The sequence below is a fragment of the Momordica charantia genome (genome assembly GCF_013281855.1).
Source record: "Momordica charantia cultivar OHB3-1 chromosome 3 unlocalized genomic scaffold, Mcharantia_2.0 BLBB01000003.1, whole genome shotgun sequence".
NCBI lineage: Eukaryota > Viridiplantae > Streptophyta > Magnoliopsida > Cucurbitales > Cucurbitaceae > Momordica > Momordica charantia.
The window spans coordinates 9,766,856-9,784,718 of NW_028275161.1; the positions used below are offsets into that span (position 1 = coordinate 9,766,856).

Here is a 17,863-nt window from a genome sequence, read left to right on the forward strand (position 1 = left end):
AATTCCATATTTTCAAATTTGATCCAAAAATTCAAATTTGAACCATAAATCCAGAGTTTAATTTAAAGTTGGATAAATTCCAAAATTTTGAATTCATCCCAAATTTGAATTCGAGTTATATTCCGACTTTTAAATTGTGTTGGATAAATTCCATATTTTCAAATTTGATCCAAAAATTCAAATTTGAACCATAAATTCAGCGTTTAATTTAAAGTTGGATAAATTCAAAAAAAAAATTGAATTCATCCCAAATTTGAATTCAAATTATATTCCGACTTTTAAATTGGGTTGGATAAATCTCATATTTTCAGATTTGATCCAAAATTCAAATTTGAGCGATAAATCAAACGTTCAATTTAAAGTTGGATAAATTCCAAAATTTCAAATTCATCCCAAATTCGAATTTGAATCATATTTTGACTTTTAAATTAAATTCAAAGTTAAAAAAAACTTCTGAAAATAATTTAAATTTCAATGGATAAATTTCAGATGTCTCAGTTTAAATTGTGCAAATTTATTGTTAATTGGACCTACAACGATATCTTGGTCCACGATTAATATTTTTCAAAATTATGACTTAAAATCATCTTTTTGATTGCATAATATTTTCGAAATTCAGCCACAATTATATTTGGCATAAATTTCGAAAAGGGGACATTTGTAGAACCAAAAAATTTGGGCCAATCATGAACGGCCACGTCATTATCTATTTTATTTAGGAATTAATTATATATTAACCCTAAATTAAAATTAAAGATAATTTGACAATTAAAATATGTAATTGAGTCATATGGGTATTGGGCTTGGAATCGATTTGGTTCACAATCTTGGCCCAAAACCCAATTTACCATGAAATAAAGTGGATTAATATTTAAATTTAAATAAATCCATTTAAAAGAAATGGGCTTGGCCCAAAATTACCCAAGCCCGATGGCCCACCAAAGCCTATGGAAACCTCTATAAATAGAGGAGACCTCATTCATTTTGTAGGTCAGAATTTCAGAATTGAGAGAATTCACACCAAATTGAAGACTCTCTGAAGACTTGAAGATTCGAAGACCAACTTGAAGACTTTGAACACTTGAAAACTTTCGAAGAACATATAACTTCGATCCAAATTCAAGAAGAAGCATTTCAATATTCACATCAAGTTCGAGAGAAAGAATCAGAGGATAAAGATTAGATATTGAATCCACTATACAACACATACTACAAATATAAAAGTTCAACTCCACGAAATATAATTTCTCCGGAAATTTCGTGTGAACAAACATTAACCCTAAAACCAAAATGGATTAAAATTTTAATTTTGATTGAATAATATCTCTATAAAAGGATGAAAAAACAAATTTGGGTGGATTGTTCCTCTGTACATACACAACTTAGAGGTATCTATTTTATACCTAGCATAAATTGTCTAAGGTCTGTTTGACAAAAGTTTTGTAAAAGAGCCAAAATAAATATTTATAAATATAAAAGATGATTTGATTAAGAGGTTTATATTTAAATAATAAATATGAATTTTGTTTAGGAAACAAAAGTTTCAGTAATATTGTCAATATTGATACATTTATCTTATCTATCATCTATAGTAGTGTTATTGGACAAATATTTTATCCCTTTTTATTTTTCTCTCTAGCTTAGTAAATATTCTTAACAATAATGTCTATATATAGTGCTTATAAAATATTGGTAAAATTAACAACATTTGAAATTTTTTTGAAAAATAAAATTAATTAAATATATTGTATTTGAAGTTAATTGTATATATGAAAATATATAGATTAGCGCTAATCGATACATATCTCCAATCGGGATTAAGAGGGATTTGCAAAATTTCTCGACATTTGAGAGGGAGCATCGGCTGGGGTCTTATACATAAATAGGTCGGGCTTCCTCCTTTGTATTTTTTATCTCATAAAATTTTGAAAGACTATCCCTAACATATAATTTTGTAGTAAATTTTAATTAATATTAATTAAATTTGTGGAACGTTATTTAAATTTAATTATATGAATATGATCTATCTTAATTTATAAAATACTACACTGGATTTGAAGCATAATAACTATATATATTTATAGATACAATATTTGACTTCTTTGACAGTTATAGATACTGTTGATGTGAGGATTTCGACCTTCCGATTTTCCCTCTCGCTCACACCTAACTCGTTGATCATAGAACTGAAACCTGCAAAACAGAATCAACCTAAACCGGTGTGACCTTAGTCACACGAACTCTGATGCCTAAGTTAGCAAAGGGGAGTTGAGAAATAGTGAATTTCCAGTTTTTTACCTGCCGTTTAGGGTTAGACTGCTTCTCTTACTTATAGATGCGGGAATGGTTCCGGAACCTTCTACAATGGAGCCGTAGTTATGGAGACAAGGCCCAAAATGAATTGTCGATTAAAGGCAAACGACCCCCGGACTGGTCGTGGGCCGAGCCCGGCTCGGCGTCGAGCAGGGGTCGGGACCGAGTCCTACTCGGTCTGGTCCGGTTCTCCGTCAGCTGCTTCCTCAATTCCTTCTGATCTGTAGTCGACCTAATTGCTGATTTCTGTGTATAACAATTGCCCCTACTCCCAAGGTGATGCTTCCAAATCTCTTTCCATCTCCTTGGGAGTATGCAACATTTTTTGTCGTGATTTGCCTCCCAAAGTCAGACCCGTGATCGATCCCAAGTCAGACCCATGATCAAGGAGGTCACGGGTTCCTCGGGGGCCGTGCCGAGCACGCCTCGGTTCTCACGGTCCAAGATCGTTGGTCAATTGTGTCGTTCTGCCATTTGGGACCTAAGAGGACAGTCGAATTGTCACATCCGCAGGGGACATGAAAAAGTCACATGTTGGCTTTTCCCTTCCTTCGCAAGACCTAAGGCGGTCAATGTAGCTATCGCATCACTTGCAGGACCCATGACCAAGCTCACGGGGTGCCGAGCCGAGCACACCTTGGTCCTTTGGTCAAAAACCACGAGACCGAGAGCTGCACTCTCGTGTTTTGGGCTATTTAAACCCTTTCACCTGTCGCTCTTATCTTATAGTTGCGATGCCCTTTACTCTCACGGTATCATATTGTTGATTTTTGCTCTTTGAGAGTATGCTTGTAGATAAGACAGGGTACTTTTATGAAGATAGAATTGATAGGGAATCCAAATAACGGATACTTTATTGAATATACGAAATCAAATTTCCAGAAAACCAAAGAAAGGAAAACAATCTCAAAACCATCATGCTTGTTAGTTGAAGAAAAAGAGTAAATAAAGGAAAGAAATCAATGGCCCCCCACAGTAAAAGTCTTGTCGTTGCCCCTCATTGAATTGTAGTAGCACTCGCGAGATACTCGCTGCTCTCCTTTGATTTCACCAATACCACCAGGTGTTGGGAATTTCATAGACTGGTGATATGTAGATGGTATCACCCTGAGCATGTGCATTGTCGACCTACCTAATATCGCATTATAGGAGGATGCGTAATCAACGACTAAAAAATCTACCATTTTAGTGACGCTCTTTGGCCGGCTCCCTATTGTCATCGGCAATTCTATCCTTCCTTCAGGAATGACTCGCTCTTCTCCAAACCCTACTAGCGATGTCGGGCTACTCTTAAGACCTTTGTCTCCTAGACCCATGGCTTTGTAGGCCGTCAGTGAGATGATATCTGCTAAGCTACCCCCATCTACCAAGATCCGGTGCACCTTCGCATTAGCTATTTTCAGAGTGATGACCAGTGCATCGTTGTGTGGGTGAAGGAGATGAGTCGCCTCATCCTCGGAGAACTCAATTCTTGCCTTTGGTTCTACTACAAATGCATGGCAAACCTTATGTCGTTCGAGGCTCGTCCGAGTCTCCCGCACCTTGCCTTCCTCTTTCTGCCCGATTCTCTCTCTACTGGGCCTCCCATTATTGTTCGAATTCCTCGAGCAGGTGACTTACAGTCGTTCTCACTATTCAGCGTCACTTTAGGGTCTTCCACATACTCCTTAAGATATCCTCTCCGGATGAGTCCTTCTACTTCCTCTTTCAGATCAAAGCAATCCTGGATGGCATGGCCGTGGTCTCGATGGAAAAGACAATATCGCCATTTACTTCTTTTACTGAGAGGTGCTTTCATCCTCTACGACCATTTGAGCAACCTTTGGTCATTGATTTCCATCAACAGTTGCTCAAGCGGGACCGTGGTCGGGGTATACTTTTCGAATTTCCAGGGCGGATCCTTCTGGCTGATCTGATCTCTCTTCTCCCATCTCGAAGATTGAGGCTTATCCCTAGATCTCTCCTTTTTTAGGTCGGATCGCTTTCCCTTGGGTTCTTTCTTTGAATAGAAGAATTCTCATACGCTCATGTACTTTTGAGCTTGGCTAGTGTCGCTGAGAATGTGCTCGGCGTCTTCCTCCCAAAAGAAAATTAGAGGTGCTCGTCCTTGATGCCGGACATGAAGGCTAGTAGAGAAACTGCATCCGTGAGACCTTCAACCTACAACTTTTCCTCGTTAAATGTAGCCACGTAGTCGTGAAGGCTCTTCGTTGTCCTCTGTTTGATGGTCAGTAGATAAGCTATGGATCGGCTCCGACTCCACCCTCCCAAGAACTGGGTCACAAATGCCTTGGCTAGGTTTTTGAATCTCGAAATCGACCCTCGTTTCAGCTGTCGAAACCATACCCTGGCCAACCCACTCAAAGTTGTCAAGAATACCCGGCATCTGATCGCCTCTGATACTCCATAGATGTCCATCCATTCTAGGTAGGCGTCCAGGTGATCTACTCCCCCTTTGTGGGGGTCCGAACCCTACGAGTGAGCAGAAAAGGGAGGAGGTTGGAGCGAATAGGATGATCAGGCCGAGGGCAGCCTCCTGCGTCGGTTGACCTATCAAATTGCTTCACAGGTTGTATCTTGAAATTTGGAGGGACCTTCTCCCCCATGATTTCTTCTGTAAATGGTGAATCGGCAAGATCCAGTAGTTCTTCTAGATCGAACCCTTTTTCCTTTTGACTTTATTGTTTCTCAGGCAACTCATGTCGATCCACCGGCTTGTCTTTGTCGAGGTCTACGGGTCCCGCATTCTGTCTATCTTTGTTGCTTTTGCTCCCATATTGTACCGGAGACCTGTGTCGCTTTTTGTCCTTTTGTTGGCCTCCGGAGTCGAAAATACGAGTTCGTCGTTTGCTATTGCCACCTAGCCTCAATTTGCTCCCTGCACTGTTTGTTGACTCCTCAGTCTCACTCTCTACCGGGCCTTTTCCCTTTTGGGGTCTCGGATGAGGGGTTACTCGCTGGCCTCTCATGGCTCTAGTTGTTGAAGTAGTTGGGTCATGCGTTGAAGCATGTTCTCCACCTCTCTCTCTAAGGCCGCGAACTGACTTTAGAGCTGTTGAGGGGCTGTTGTCGTAGGCACCTCGGGCAGTCCTTCTTGGTGCTTTGCGTTTTGTCGACTCAATCCTGTTTCGCCCTCGGGTCCTCCTGTCAGAGGGTTATCGAAGTTTAACCTCCTCTTCGTGTGGCAGTCATTGTCATAACCCCGCGGACTCCTCTCCGGTGTCATGCTGTTCGGCTGGTTTTTCTTTCGTCCCCACAAACGACGCCAAATGTTGATGTGATGATTTCGACCTTCCGGTTTTCCCTCTCGCTCACACCTAACTCGTTGATCAGGGAACTGAAACCTGCAAAACCAAATCAACCTATGACCTTAGTCACACGGGCTCCGATGCCTAAGTTAGCAAATGGGAGTTGAGAAATAGTGAATTTCCAGTTTTTTACCTACCCCTTAGGGTTAGACTGCTTCGCTTACTTATAGATGCGGGAATGGTTCCAGAACCTTCTACAGTGGAGCCCTAGTTGTGGAGAAAGGGCCTAAAAGGAATTGTCGATTAAAGACAAACGACACCCGGGCTGGACCGTGGGCCGAGCCTGGCTCGACGTCGAGCATGGGTCGGGACCGAGCCCTGCTCGGTCTGGTCCAGTTCTCTGTCAGCTGCTTCCTCAATTCCTTCTGATACGTAGTCGACCTAATTACTGATTTCCATGTATAACAGATACAATATTTGACTTCTTTGTAATCTAATCGTACAAGTTTTTTTTAGTTCACAAAACAACTCTTATGCCTCTTAATATTAGACCAAAAAAATTTACTTCTCATTTTTTGCAAAAGAAGACAAAATTACATGATGGCTGTAAAAAACTATTGACCAAACCACACATATTATATAGGTTAGATTCATCAACTTGACAAATTTATATATTTTTTAATGTGATAAATTCTTGAGGATTTACTACCAAAGGATTTTAGTTGAAATACAAAGCCTTTGAATTTTCTTGATGTCAATAACGTTATTTAACATGGGTTTATTTAATTACTTTTAGTATAGTGATTTTTTTGGGTTGAAAACCTTATGATCTAAGTTCTAGTCTTTTCCGTAAAATGCCATAAATTTGAAAGTGAAAGTGATTATAGATTTTTCAATTAAATTGTTGCTATAAGATTGAAGTTAGAAAATAAAATCAAAATTTGGTCCAAACACCCCCTCAACAACTTATTGATTGTGTTAAGCCTTGGCCATCTAAGGAAAAAACAGATTGTTCCCGATGTTATTTATTAGCAATCAATAAAGCTTTCAAATGGGTCATAGGTAAAAATGGAATAGCAAGAGAAAAAAGATTACCCATTTATGACAAAAATTGAGATTGCAAACAAATAGAAAAGGTGAAATATTTTATCCTTAATATTGTTTGATTCATTCAACAAATAAATTGTTTTGTTTTATTTTTAATAACAGTGTTTGATTCATTAATTATAGTCTTTCCTTTTGATGAAAATTGAATCGTTAATATTATCTATTCAACGATTCAGCAACAACCAGTACCTGGCGCAATAAGAATTACTACTAAGTCGAGCCATTTGAAAAAAAATGTAAGTGAACTAGTTATATGAAGTAATTCATCATTATAAGTGTGAAGGTCTTCAATATTATTGTTGGTTTTATGGCCCTTAATCTCAAATTAATTAATTTTAATTAATTAATTAATATTTTGATGATAACAAACCTAATTATGTTATTTAACAATTTTAATATTTCGAAATGTTAAGACCGTAGAGCTCGAAACGACGATTCCAACAACATTTGAATCATCTAAATCGGAGCTCAAATAAAGAAATTATGATCGAAAGAAGTTTAAAGGTAAAATACCCAGGTGGATGACGTGGCGGTTGGATCTACAAACAGATCAATAAAATGGCGACACGTGCGGAGCTGCATTATTAAAAAAAAATATTGACAGGAAGGAAAAAGAAAAGAAAAAGAAAAGAAAAAGGATTTGAAATATATATATATATGAAAAGTTACTTTTGAGGTAACTTGAAAGAAAGAAGAAGAAAACAAAAACCGTGGGAGAGCCGTTAGAGAGAAGAAAAATTAATAAAGAAAAAAAATATATATATTATTTTATTTAATTAAATCTCAACCTTTCATTTTCAATCATTAAAGATCCAATGGTCCAAATTCAATTTCGATTTCAAATTTATTTTCAATTTTTCTTCCTCTATTTAAACCATTCATTCTCTCAAAATTTCATAACTTTCTCCCCAATTTTCTATCCAATTCATCTATTGTTCATCTCTCCAAAAGCTTGAATGTTTCTTTAAATTTGTCGTAGGAGATTTTATTTGAGAGATCTTGAGCTTCTAATTTTATTTTTCTAAGTCATTTGTGAGTTTTATTTTCTAAGAATTTTTCTTAGGGCAAAAAATTTGTATATTGACTCTTTGAGAGAGTTTGTAAGTTTGTTCTCAAATTCCAAATCTTTGTAAGGGTTGCTCTTGAGCCCAAAAAAGAGCATTTGTAATGGTTTGATCCTGAACCGTGGAAATGGTCGGGTTTGTTCTTGCTCTCGGAAAAAGAACATTATACCGGTTGGACTCTAAGCCGTGAAAAAAGTCAAGTTCTTCAATTGAACACCCAAGAGGAGCTTAGAAAGTGGAGTAGGCCGATTGTTGCCGAACCACTATAAATTCCCGGTGTTATTTTCTCTAACCCTTCTCTATTTAATTTTTGCAATTAATTTTTTTTATTATAAATTGCATGAAATTAATTGCTATAATTTGTTATTCATATTTATGTGCAATTTCTGGGTAGTGAAATTAATTAGGGTGTTTGTATTTTTAATTTATTATTTAATTTGTGATAAAATTAATTGTTCCTAAAAAGTTTATTTATTTGTTTTAATTTGGGTCCACCGTAGTAAAAAGTTTAAAAAGTTTCATTAAACCCTATTCACCCCTCTAGGATTGTCATATGGATTGAACAATTATCTCAATTGGTGACAAATTTTGTATAGCTGAATAGCAAAGGTTAGCCTACATTTTTTTTGTCTGATAGGAAATATAAGAAAGGTCCTAACATAGATGAACTATTCAAAAAGAATTGTCTACATGCAGTTTTGATTGTAGGATTTCTATGGAAAAATTAGCCAAAACATCAAATGGTAAAAGACATAGAAGGATAATTAGTATATTGTAATATTTTTAGCTTGATTTCATAATTAGTAGATATAATATTTGTTTGGGTATTACTAGTTTGATAATGTAAATACATGAATGGATACTGTTAATTCTAAGCGAATATTTGACAACTATAAGGATCCCGAAGAAAAAATTTTTTTTGCATTTATGTTGTCAAAATCTTTCACCAAATAAAATAGATACAATATAGTTTACTTACCCAATGCTGCCCGCTCTACAATTTTTTACTGCAAAAAGATAATCAAAATACCATTAACGTTAAAACCACATATATTTCCAAAACAAATGAAATATAGTAACAAAAAATAATAATAATAAAAGTTATTATTAAGAAAAACATATAGGAGAGGAAATACATGAAAGTGATTAAAGAAAGAATATTGGGATTTAATTGAGGAGATTTTATATCTTGAAAATCAAATGAGATGGAACGGAGATTCTCATATTGTTCTATTAAAGAAAAAACTCAATGATGGCAATTAATTATTGATGAACTGCTCGCCTAAAAATTTTATTTTTTATTATTATTATTATTATTTGTCGGTGAGTCCAAGCCAGTTTAAGCGCACCTAAACTAATCTCATAAAAAATTCTTGACCCCTAAACTTTAAAAAAAATTATCATCTTTGTCCCTAAATTTTAAAATGTGGTTTCTCATACTTTACTTTCAAATTTATTCTTTTATAATTTTTGTATTTTCAAAATTTCTATTTTAGTTTTTTTAAGAATGACATTTTCTAATAAAATTAACCCAATTAGATATTTATTTACTCAATCCCTACCTCTTCTTGGCTTTTTCTTTGCTTGTCATTAAAAATAAATAAATAAACAAGAAAATAAAAATAACCCTGAAACCAAAATTGATTAAAAATATAATTTTGATTAAATATAATAACAATGGAAAAGGATGAAAAAAAAGATTTTGGTTTCTTAAAATGGTAAGATTTCCAGTTTGTTTCTACTGTAACATTGGAAAGTGAGGGGTAAAGACAAAGCAAGGTATCAAATTCAGATCCCTACAACAATAACAAATATATATTTTTTTTATCTACATACAATCTATTAAACAAATATTTTAATAGAAGTATTTAATTATTCTAACACACTCAACTTTTTCTTGTAAAAACTTTTTCTTTGTAAAAGAACATAAAATCTATTAAAGAAATCAAATAACCATTCATGGCATAGGCATATACAAAAATGGCCATTTTTCAAATAAAAAGGTTAATCTACAAAAATTTGGTTCCTACAACAAAAAAAAATATATATATATATATATTTTAATACAATACTGGAGTGGGAGATTCAAACTCAGAAGTTGGAGATATATATCAATTACCACAGAACTTTATGTTTGCTTGTTACGATTCTTACCAAAATTTTGTTTCCACAATTAAATTCAATTTTCTAACTGGTTGTTGCCATTATCAAATAGTTTGTTTTTTTTTTTTTTTTTGCTTTTTAGACATTGACATTCTTTATCATGAAAGAAAATCATGGGTATCTAATAATAACCCAGGCAATTAAGAAGATTTAACAAATTATAACCACAAAATTAAATGAAATTTTAGATTATAAATGGATCTCCTTTTTTTATTTTTACTGGAGATTTGGGAATAAATAGACTTTCCATAGGACCCATTTTACTGACGGGACCACTTTAGCTACTTTAGTGGCTTGGCCAGTTATTCCAGATTCTCAATTATTCCATTTTTTAATGTTAGCAATGTATAGCAGTCGTATATGATTATTTTAGACCTCTTATTATTTTATTTTTATCATGTGGGAGTTAGAATTAATTCCCGTTTATCTAATTATATCGATGTGGGGAGGAAAGAAACATGTTGTATTCAGCTACAAAGTTTATTTTGTTAGTAAAGAATTTAATCTGCGAATTTGGTGTCTGGCTGATTTTTTTTTCGTGATTAAAAAGTCTACCTCATCGACATCAATGTATGAAATACCCACACACAACAAAATTTAGGCGTATGATATATATCACTTTTTAATTTTAGCCTTTTTGTTTAGTGAACATATTTTGACAATTTAATTAAAATGACATTTGGACTGTTGGTTACAGATGAAGATGAGATGAAAACCGAAATGATCATAATTTTTTCTCCTTGTGACATATCTAACTCAAATTCTTTGTTTCGGATTAATGAGTGTTGAAAATAGAATCTTCCACATAGCTCCCTCCTATTATTAAGCTATGGTGGAGAGCCACATGAGTTCCATACATATATATTTCACTCACTCTTGCTATTTTGCTTCAAAAGTTAAAATTGCTTTCTTAACCTTATTAAAAAACAAACGATATACAAACAAATTAATGCTTTTTGGTCAGAGATATATGTCTTAACCACTTAAACTATGTTTGATTTGGCGGCTTAATTAGGACGTTATATGTGAGGAATATAGAAAATTTAAACTCATGACCAATTTGAAATTGAGCTAAGCCGATGTTAGCTTGAAACATTGATCATTGTTATAATCAAAGCTCATCTGCTCTAATTTTTTCATTTCAAAATACTACATTTAATTTGTTGCTATTGCAAAAATCTTCACATCGTTATTGCTTCAAAATATTCAAATATTCAAACCTTATTTCATTAACATTAATTTTTTTTTTTATCCAAGTTTCATTAACTTATTAATTCATATATAAAAACAAAAGTATGTAATTGTGAACAAACATAAAATATTACACATTCTCACCATCAAATTTTTTCACTTATATCTTCAGATAAAAAAATCTTTCTAGCAGAGATTTGAGACCTTCTCGAGTATCAACAAGATTTTGGCTTATTTTGCCCTGACACTGCTCTTCCCCCAAGAATTTTTAATAATATAGTATTTTTTACCATCATTATGTTCTCGGCCACTCTCTTTTTCAATTATATCGGATAAAAAAATCTTTCTAACAGATATTTGGGACCTCCTGAAGTATGAACAGTATTTTGCTTATTTTGTCGTAACCCTTGTCTCCTCATCTATCCCCCAACAATTTTTAATAATCAGAGTATTTTTTTTATCATTGTTATTCACTCCATCTCTTTTTTTACTTATATCTTTGGATAAGAAAATCTTTCCAACAGATATTTGGGATCTTCTCGGTATCTACAACATTTTGGCTTATTTTGCCGTAACCAATTTTTAATAATCCATTACTTTTTACAATCATTATCTTCCTCGTAACCTACTATGAAAACCGTGTGTCAAGGAAGAGTGTCCATCTTTAGATTCGCGAGTGAAGCACCATAATATATTTCCTACGATAATTCAATTAAAAAATTTAACTCTCACAAATAAGATATATTTAAAAGATTTCGCTCGTTAAGATACTCAATTAATTGTCATTGATTCTAAAAAAATGTTTTTTATTCGAAAATATGTTATTTCTTTTTCCATAATTATCATAAAAAAATATTTGTACAACCATCTCACTTACCGTTTTCAAATCTTTTAGTTCGCGAATAACTTTTATAGAACCACCATAGATCCTTAATCTTATAATTTAACCTATCAATACTTATTTTTTCATAAGATCGAATCCTTATCAATTTGGATAAAAGGTACTAAAGTAATAACCTATTAATATCTTTATGGATAAAGATTCGTTCTTATGAGAAGATAAGTATTGATAGGTTAAATTCCAATATTAAGGATCAACCTATATAGGTGGTTGTATAAAAATTATTCGCGAATTAAAAGATTTGAAAATGGTAAGTGAGATAGTTGTACAAATATTTTTTTATGATAGTTATAGAAAAAGAAATAACATATTTTCGAATAAAAAATATTTTTTTAGAATTAATGACCGTTAATTGAGTATCTTAATGAGTGAAATCTGTTAAACATATCTTATTTGTGAGAAATTAACTGAATTTTTGTACAAACTATATTATGGTACTTCACTGGCGAATGTAAAGATGGACACTCTACCTTGGCACACGATTCTCATACTAGGTTACGGGGAAGAAAATGATGCCAAAAAATATTGGATTATTAAAAATTCTTTGGGAGAGGATGAAGAGACGAAGGTTACGGCCAAATAAGCCAAAATCTTATTGATATCCAGAAGGTCCAAATGTATGTTGGAAATATTTTTTTATCCAAAGATATAAGTGAAAAAAAATAGTGACGAAGAAGATCACCATGGTAAAAAATACTGGATTATTAAAAATTCTTGGGGGAAAGATGGGGGAGAAAAGGGTTACGGTAAAATAAGCCAAAATACTGTTGATATCCCACAAGGTTCCAAATATCTATTCCAAAGATTTTTTTATCCGAAAATATAAGTGTAAAAAGAGAGTGACGGAGAAGATAATGATGGTAAAAAATATTGGATTATTAAAAATTTTTGGGAGAAATAAAAAATGGGGAGACAAGGTTATGGCAAAATAAGACAAAATATTGTTGATACCGAGAAGGTCTCAAATATTTGTTAGAAAGATTTTCTTATCCGAAGATATAAAGGAAAAAAAATGATGGTTTACACATTTTTACTCGAGTATTTTATGTTCGTCCACAATTACATACTTTTATTTTTAAATATGAATTAATAATGTTAATGAAACTTAATGTTATCCATTACTGTCTTATTGAAACAGAAGTCCTGTGTTCGAGTTTCTACCGTTATTTTTAAAAGGAATAATGTTAATGAAACAAGATTTGAATATTTTGAAGCAATAACAACCCATTATTTTTGGTCGGATAGAAGAAATATATATGTAAAATAAAAATGTTATAAAGTTGAAAAATAATATCATTTCCAATACTTACTATATGTGTCTGGATCTCGAATCGGAGTAAGAATATTATCGTCGGTCAAAAGCTTTCACCTCCTATTTTTCATACCAAAGAATAATGTTACTTAGATTAAAGTCCCCTCTTGGTATTAGTGAAAATAAGAATATATTGAAAGAAAAATCTATCAAAAAAATGGAAAAAAAAAAAGAAAAAGAAAAGTATACCTCCATTTTTTGTAGTTCAAGGTCCTCTTGACTACCTCAACCTCTTCAAATATTATATGGATGGGAGTGTAGTTTATGCATGGAATAAAAAAAAAAAAGTTAAATAGAAGGAAGAAGAACCAAGAAGAAGAGAGAGAAGAAATAAAAAAAGTTTAAACGCATAAGTAGAAGAAGAAAAGATGTTGTAGGGAGAGATAAAAGTTAGATATATTGCGGCACAAGTGTGATTTCATGGCTCCTTGCGCTTTGCTTTTATAGAGGATTCGTTTCAACCATTTCCATGGGGTGAAGTTTCATCCATTTTTTCCATGTCATATCTTGCAAATCCTTTTTGATGTGGACATCCGGATTCTCCAAATCAACATGTGTGTGTTTTTTCAACTCAAATATAATGTTATCCATATCAAATAAATATATATTGAATATAATATTAACTTGCTCTCTCTTATTAAGTACCATAATTAAGACAGAGTAAATTAAAAGTATTGATTTTTGGACAGTAATGAATATCTTATCTATTGAATTATGTTCAAATTTATTATCAATGTATAATGTATTTTCTTAAAGTTCACTAACATTATGATATCATAAGACTTATACCTGTGCTTTCTATGCTGTGGTGATCGATCCGATAAAAAATTGGATCCGTTGATCACGATGGTAATACGATGGCCGCGGCAACAAGTTTTCCAATGGCGATGAAATAGAAAAAGGAGTATTTCTGGAATTTGAGATTTGCCCTACCAGCTGCCAGTACTCGATCTGAGCAAATAATATTCATTGGGATTTAATTGCATTTGCAGAGATTTTATCCCTTAATCAAATGAGAAGATCCTCATAAATGCTTCCTTCATTTCATTGAATTATCTTCCACCCTCTTGTTCAATTAAAAAAATAATAATAAAATTAATTACTGATGCTGATGGTTTTTGCAGTTGGCTTACCCATAAAAAAAGCCCTCCCATTCTGCATCCTTTAGAAAGTTTGTAACATTCCAAACTCAATATAGAATGCTCCTCTATTGCCTTTCCTCTCTCCTTTTTAAAGCTCTGCCAATGACTGTTTTTTCCTCTCTCATGAAGATTGCTCTTCAAGCCCTGGGTTGGCCACATCACAATGTTTTAAGCCTAGACAATGAAATTATTATGTTGCAAATGCTAGTATGGAAAATACATTTAGAAATTTGAATGGAATGGTATTTAGAGGACTGTTTGTTGAAATTGGTATTTTTCTTAATTTTGAGAGTATTGATCTTCATCTTATATTGTGAATGAACTTTGGTGCGGAAGAAATGAAATGTTTCTTTCACATTCATACATAATAACATTAAAAAAAAGTTATAAGATACCAAATCATACTGTTTTTAGTTTTAAGGAAAATACAATCAAAAAAATGTTTTAAACACATTTTAATTAGTTTAACTAATTAATGTGTAATAAAAAATGTGAAAAATATATATATTGTTTAGAACTTGAAGTAGGAGTTGGAAGATTCGAAATGCACTAAAATCCCCTTTCATAAAAAAGAAAACAAAAATAAAAAAGTAAGGAAAAAATGTGTATACATACATTTTCGCTGTTGTAATGTTTAATAGCTTCCTCTCTGCCCATACTCGAATATCAAGATCTTGTGAAAATATATGTTTGGGTATAAGAACAAAATAATACCAAAAGCATAGGTATGAGTAAAAGTGGGTACATCAAAATCATCCTTTGAAATTAGGAAGAGAAAATGAAAAGAAAACCTAGCTTTCTTCTAAAGTCTTATAGTATTGGTTCACCTGTTCCTCGTTTTCATAATATCCATCAGAATCAAACATATACTTATTTTCGTCTGGGTGAGGAAGCCATTCAAAATCTACCATTTTTACCCCAAACATAAACTATTGAAATTATTGAAGAACTTTTCAATCGTGTTCTCTCTATTGTTAATCAATTGGGATCAAATGGAGATGCAATTGAAAAGTCAAAAGATTTGTCAACTCTCCCCATAAATAGCTTAATAGGTGGACGAAGTGCTCGAGGAAATGGAAGGTCCAATGACTTTAAATGTTTTCCAATGACTTCAAATTATATATAGAATAATGTGATACAAATACAAAATAATAAAATCGACATGATCCGACCCGGCCTATTGATGCAACCCGCTTAATTTTGAGAGTATTGATCTTAGATATGAATGAACTATGCTGTGCAAGAAATGAAAATGTTTGTTTCACAGTCATACACAGCAACATTAAAAAAAATTTACAAGATTCACACTTTTGTTAGTTTTAAAGAAATTAATACAAACAAGAAAAAATGTTTTAAACACATTTTCATTAATTACTTTAACTAATTAATGTACTAACAAAATGTTTAAAATTTTTCAATACATAAACATAAATATTAATAAAACTAAAGATTTGGAACTTGAGAATGTCATACATTACAATTAGGATCTCACAGTTTTCACCAAAATTAGATTCGAATAAAACCTATATATATTAATAATCATATCAAGGTTTGATATGCAATTGCACAAAACACCAAATAGTGAAAATATGTCCATACATTGTAGCAACATGCTCAACTAGAAGATTTTGGCTTGCAAAGTTCTACTTTTATAGTATTACAAATACCACTTAGCACACGCTCTTCAAAAGTCGTTGTTGGAAACTCTTGAGCCATTCAATTTGCTTGACCTCAAAGGTGAAGAAATACAACATACCACATGCAGCCCACTCATTTGCATTCACAATTTTAACAAGTTCACAATTTGTACCCTATACATAATAAAAATAAAAACATTAATTAATATGATCTCGATGCTAGGCTAAAATTATTTTTCATACATTTTCTCTGTTGTAATATTTAATATCCTCCGCGCATACTCGAATATCAAGATCTTTTGAAAATATATGTTCAGGTATAGGAACAATAATACCAAAAGCATCGGTACGAGGAAAAGTGGGTACATCAAAACACTGTATACATATAACATATGAAATATTAAAATTAATAGAAATGAGAATGAAGAATACTTTGAAATTAGGAAGAGAAAATGAAAAGAAAACCTCGATTTCTTCCAAAGCCTTATAGTATTGGTTCACCTCTTCCTCATTCATCTCACGTCTTCATAATATCTGTACACACTGTATTTGGTCCGACTTTATTTTAGTTTTAATTTTAATTATTTAATTTTTATTTTATTAAATACTATAAGATTACTTTATTATTGGTTATAAGCTAAAGTTTAAATTAAATTAAAAAAATAGATTTTGTTTTAAAGAATTTGATTTAATATTAAAATAAAAGAAATAAAAAGATTTTATTTTATTTATATAATTTTGTTTTAAATAAAGTTTTTTTAATTAAAAAAATTTAGATTTTGTTTTGGTTAAAAATAAACATTTGGTTTTTCCTCCCGTTTTTCCTTCGTCAAAACCGAACGCTTTCCCTTCTCTCTTTTTCTCTGGTTTTTCTCGCCTCACGCATGTTACTGTTATTTTTTTGGTATATTTAAAGGGCACACAATACACAGAGGGAGGAGAAAAAACACAGAGCACACAGAAGAATGATTTGGGTAAAGAAAATTTTTTATTTTTTATTTTTTCCCTTAGTCTCTGAAGGCGGTTCAATAGAACCAACAAACAACAAGACTCTGGTGCACACCTCACGACCTCCATTGCTGCCTTGAGACCATCCTCCGGTGATTGACCGACGACGACGAAGAGTCCAGCGACCCACTCTAACACGACGAACGACATCGGTGTTTCTTCCAAGCTCGCTGGCACTCTGACGATCTCCGTGCATTTTAAGTAAGTATCAAATACCTTGGGAAGGGAAAGACTTTGGAAATCATGCTTTGAAACAGATTCTTTTGTTTCTATCAAAAGATTTTTTTTTTGTTGTTTTTAAGAAAAAAATGTTTTTTTTAAGAAAGTTTTTTTTTTAAAGAAAATGTTTTTAATAAGGAAAAAATCTTCTAAATTAATTTTAAATAAGTTTTTGAAAATAAAATAAGGATTTTGATCTTTTAAATTTGTTTTAAAATAAAAGGTTTTCTTTTTCTAATAAAAAGAAGAGTTTTTTAAACGAAATAAATATAAACTTAATTTTATTTTAATAAAATATTTTACTTTAAAATTTTGGTTAAAATAAGTCGAAAAAATAGGAGTTTTATAAAATAAATCTTGTTTTAAAAAAATTTGGATTGTTTTACATTTGGATTCAAAGTTTAAATTTGGATTCTTTTTATTTAAAATGTAGTTTTTATTTAAAATGATTTTTTTTAACAAGGTTTATATTTTTTGTGCTACCTTTGTTTTATTTTTTAATTAAAAAAGAATCTTTTGCTGCAGGATTTTAAAGGAGGAGATAAAAACAGAGTATTT

At 32.3% G+C, this 17,863-nt stretch overlaps 1 long non-coding RNA gene across 1 annotated transcript; it reads right to left on the reverse strand.

The window, feature by feature from the left end:
• Positions 1-6,882: 6,882 nt before the first annotated feature.
• On the reverse strand, positions 6,883-13,698 carry LOC148212329 (uncharacterized). Its single transcript, XR_015789899.1, has 4 exons — positions 13,489-13,698; positions 13,298-13,359; positions 8,712-8,739; positions 6,883-7,244 (listed from the first exon to the last, which is right to left on the reverse strand). It is a non-coding gene; the product is annotated as an uncharacterized LOC148212329 (long non-coding RNA).
• Between the last annotated feature and the right edge of the window lie 4,165 nt (positions 13,699-17,863).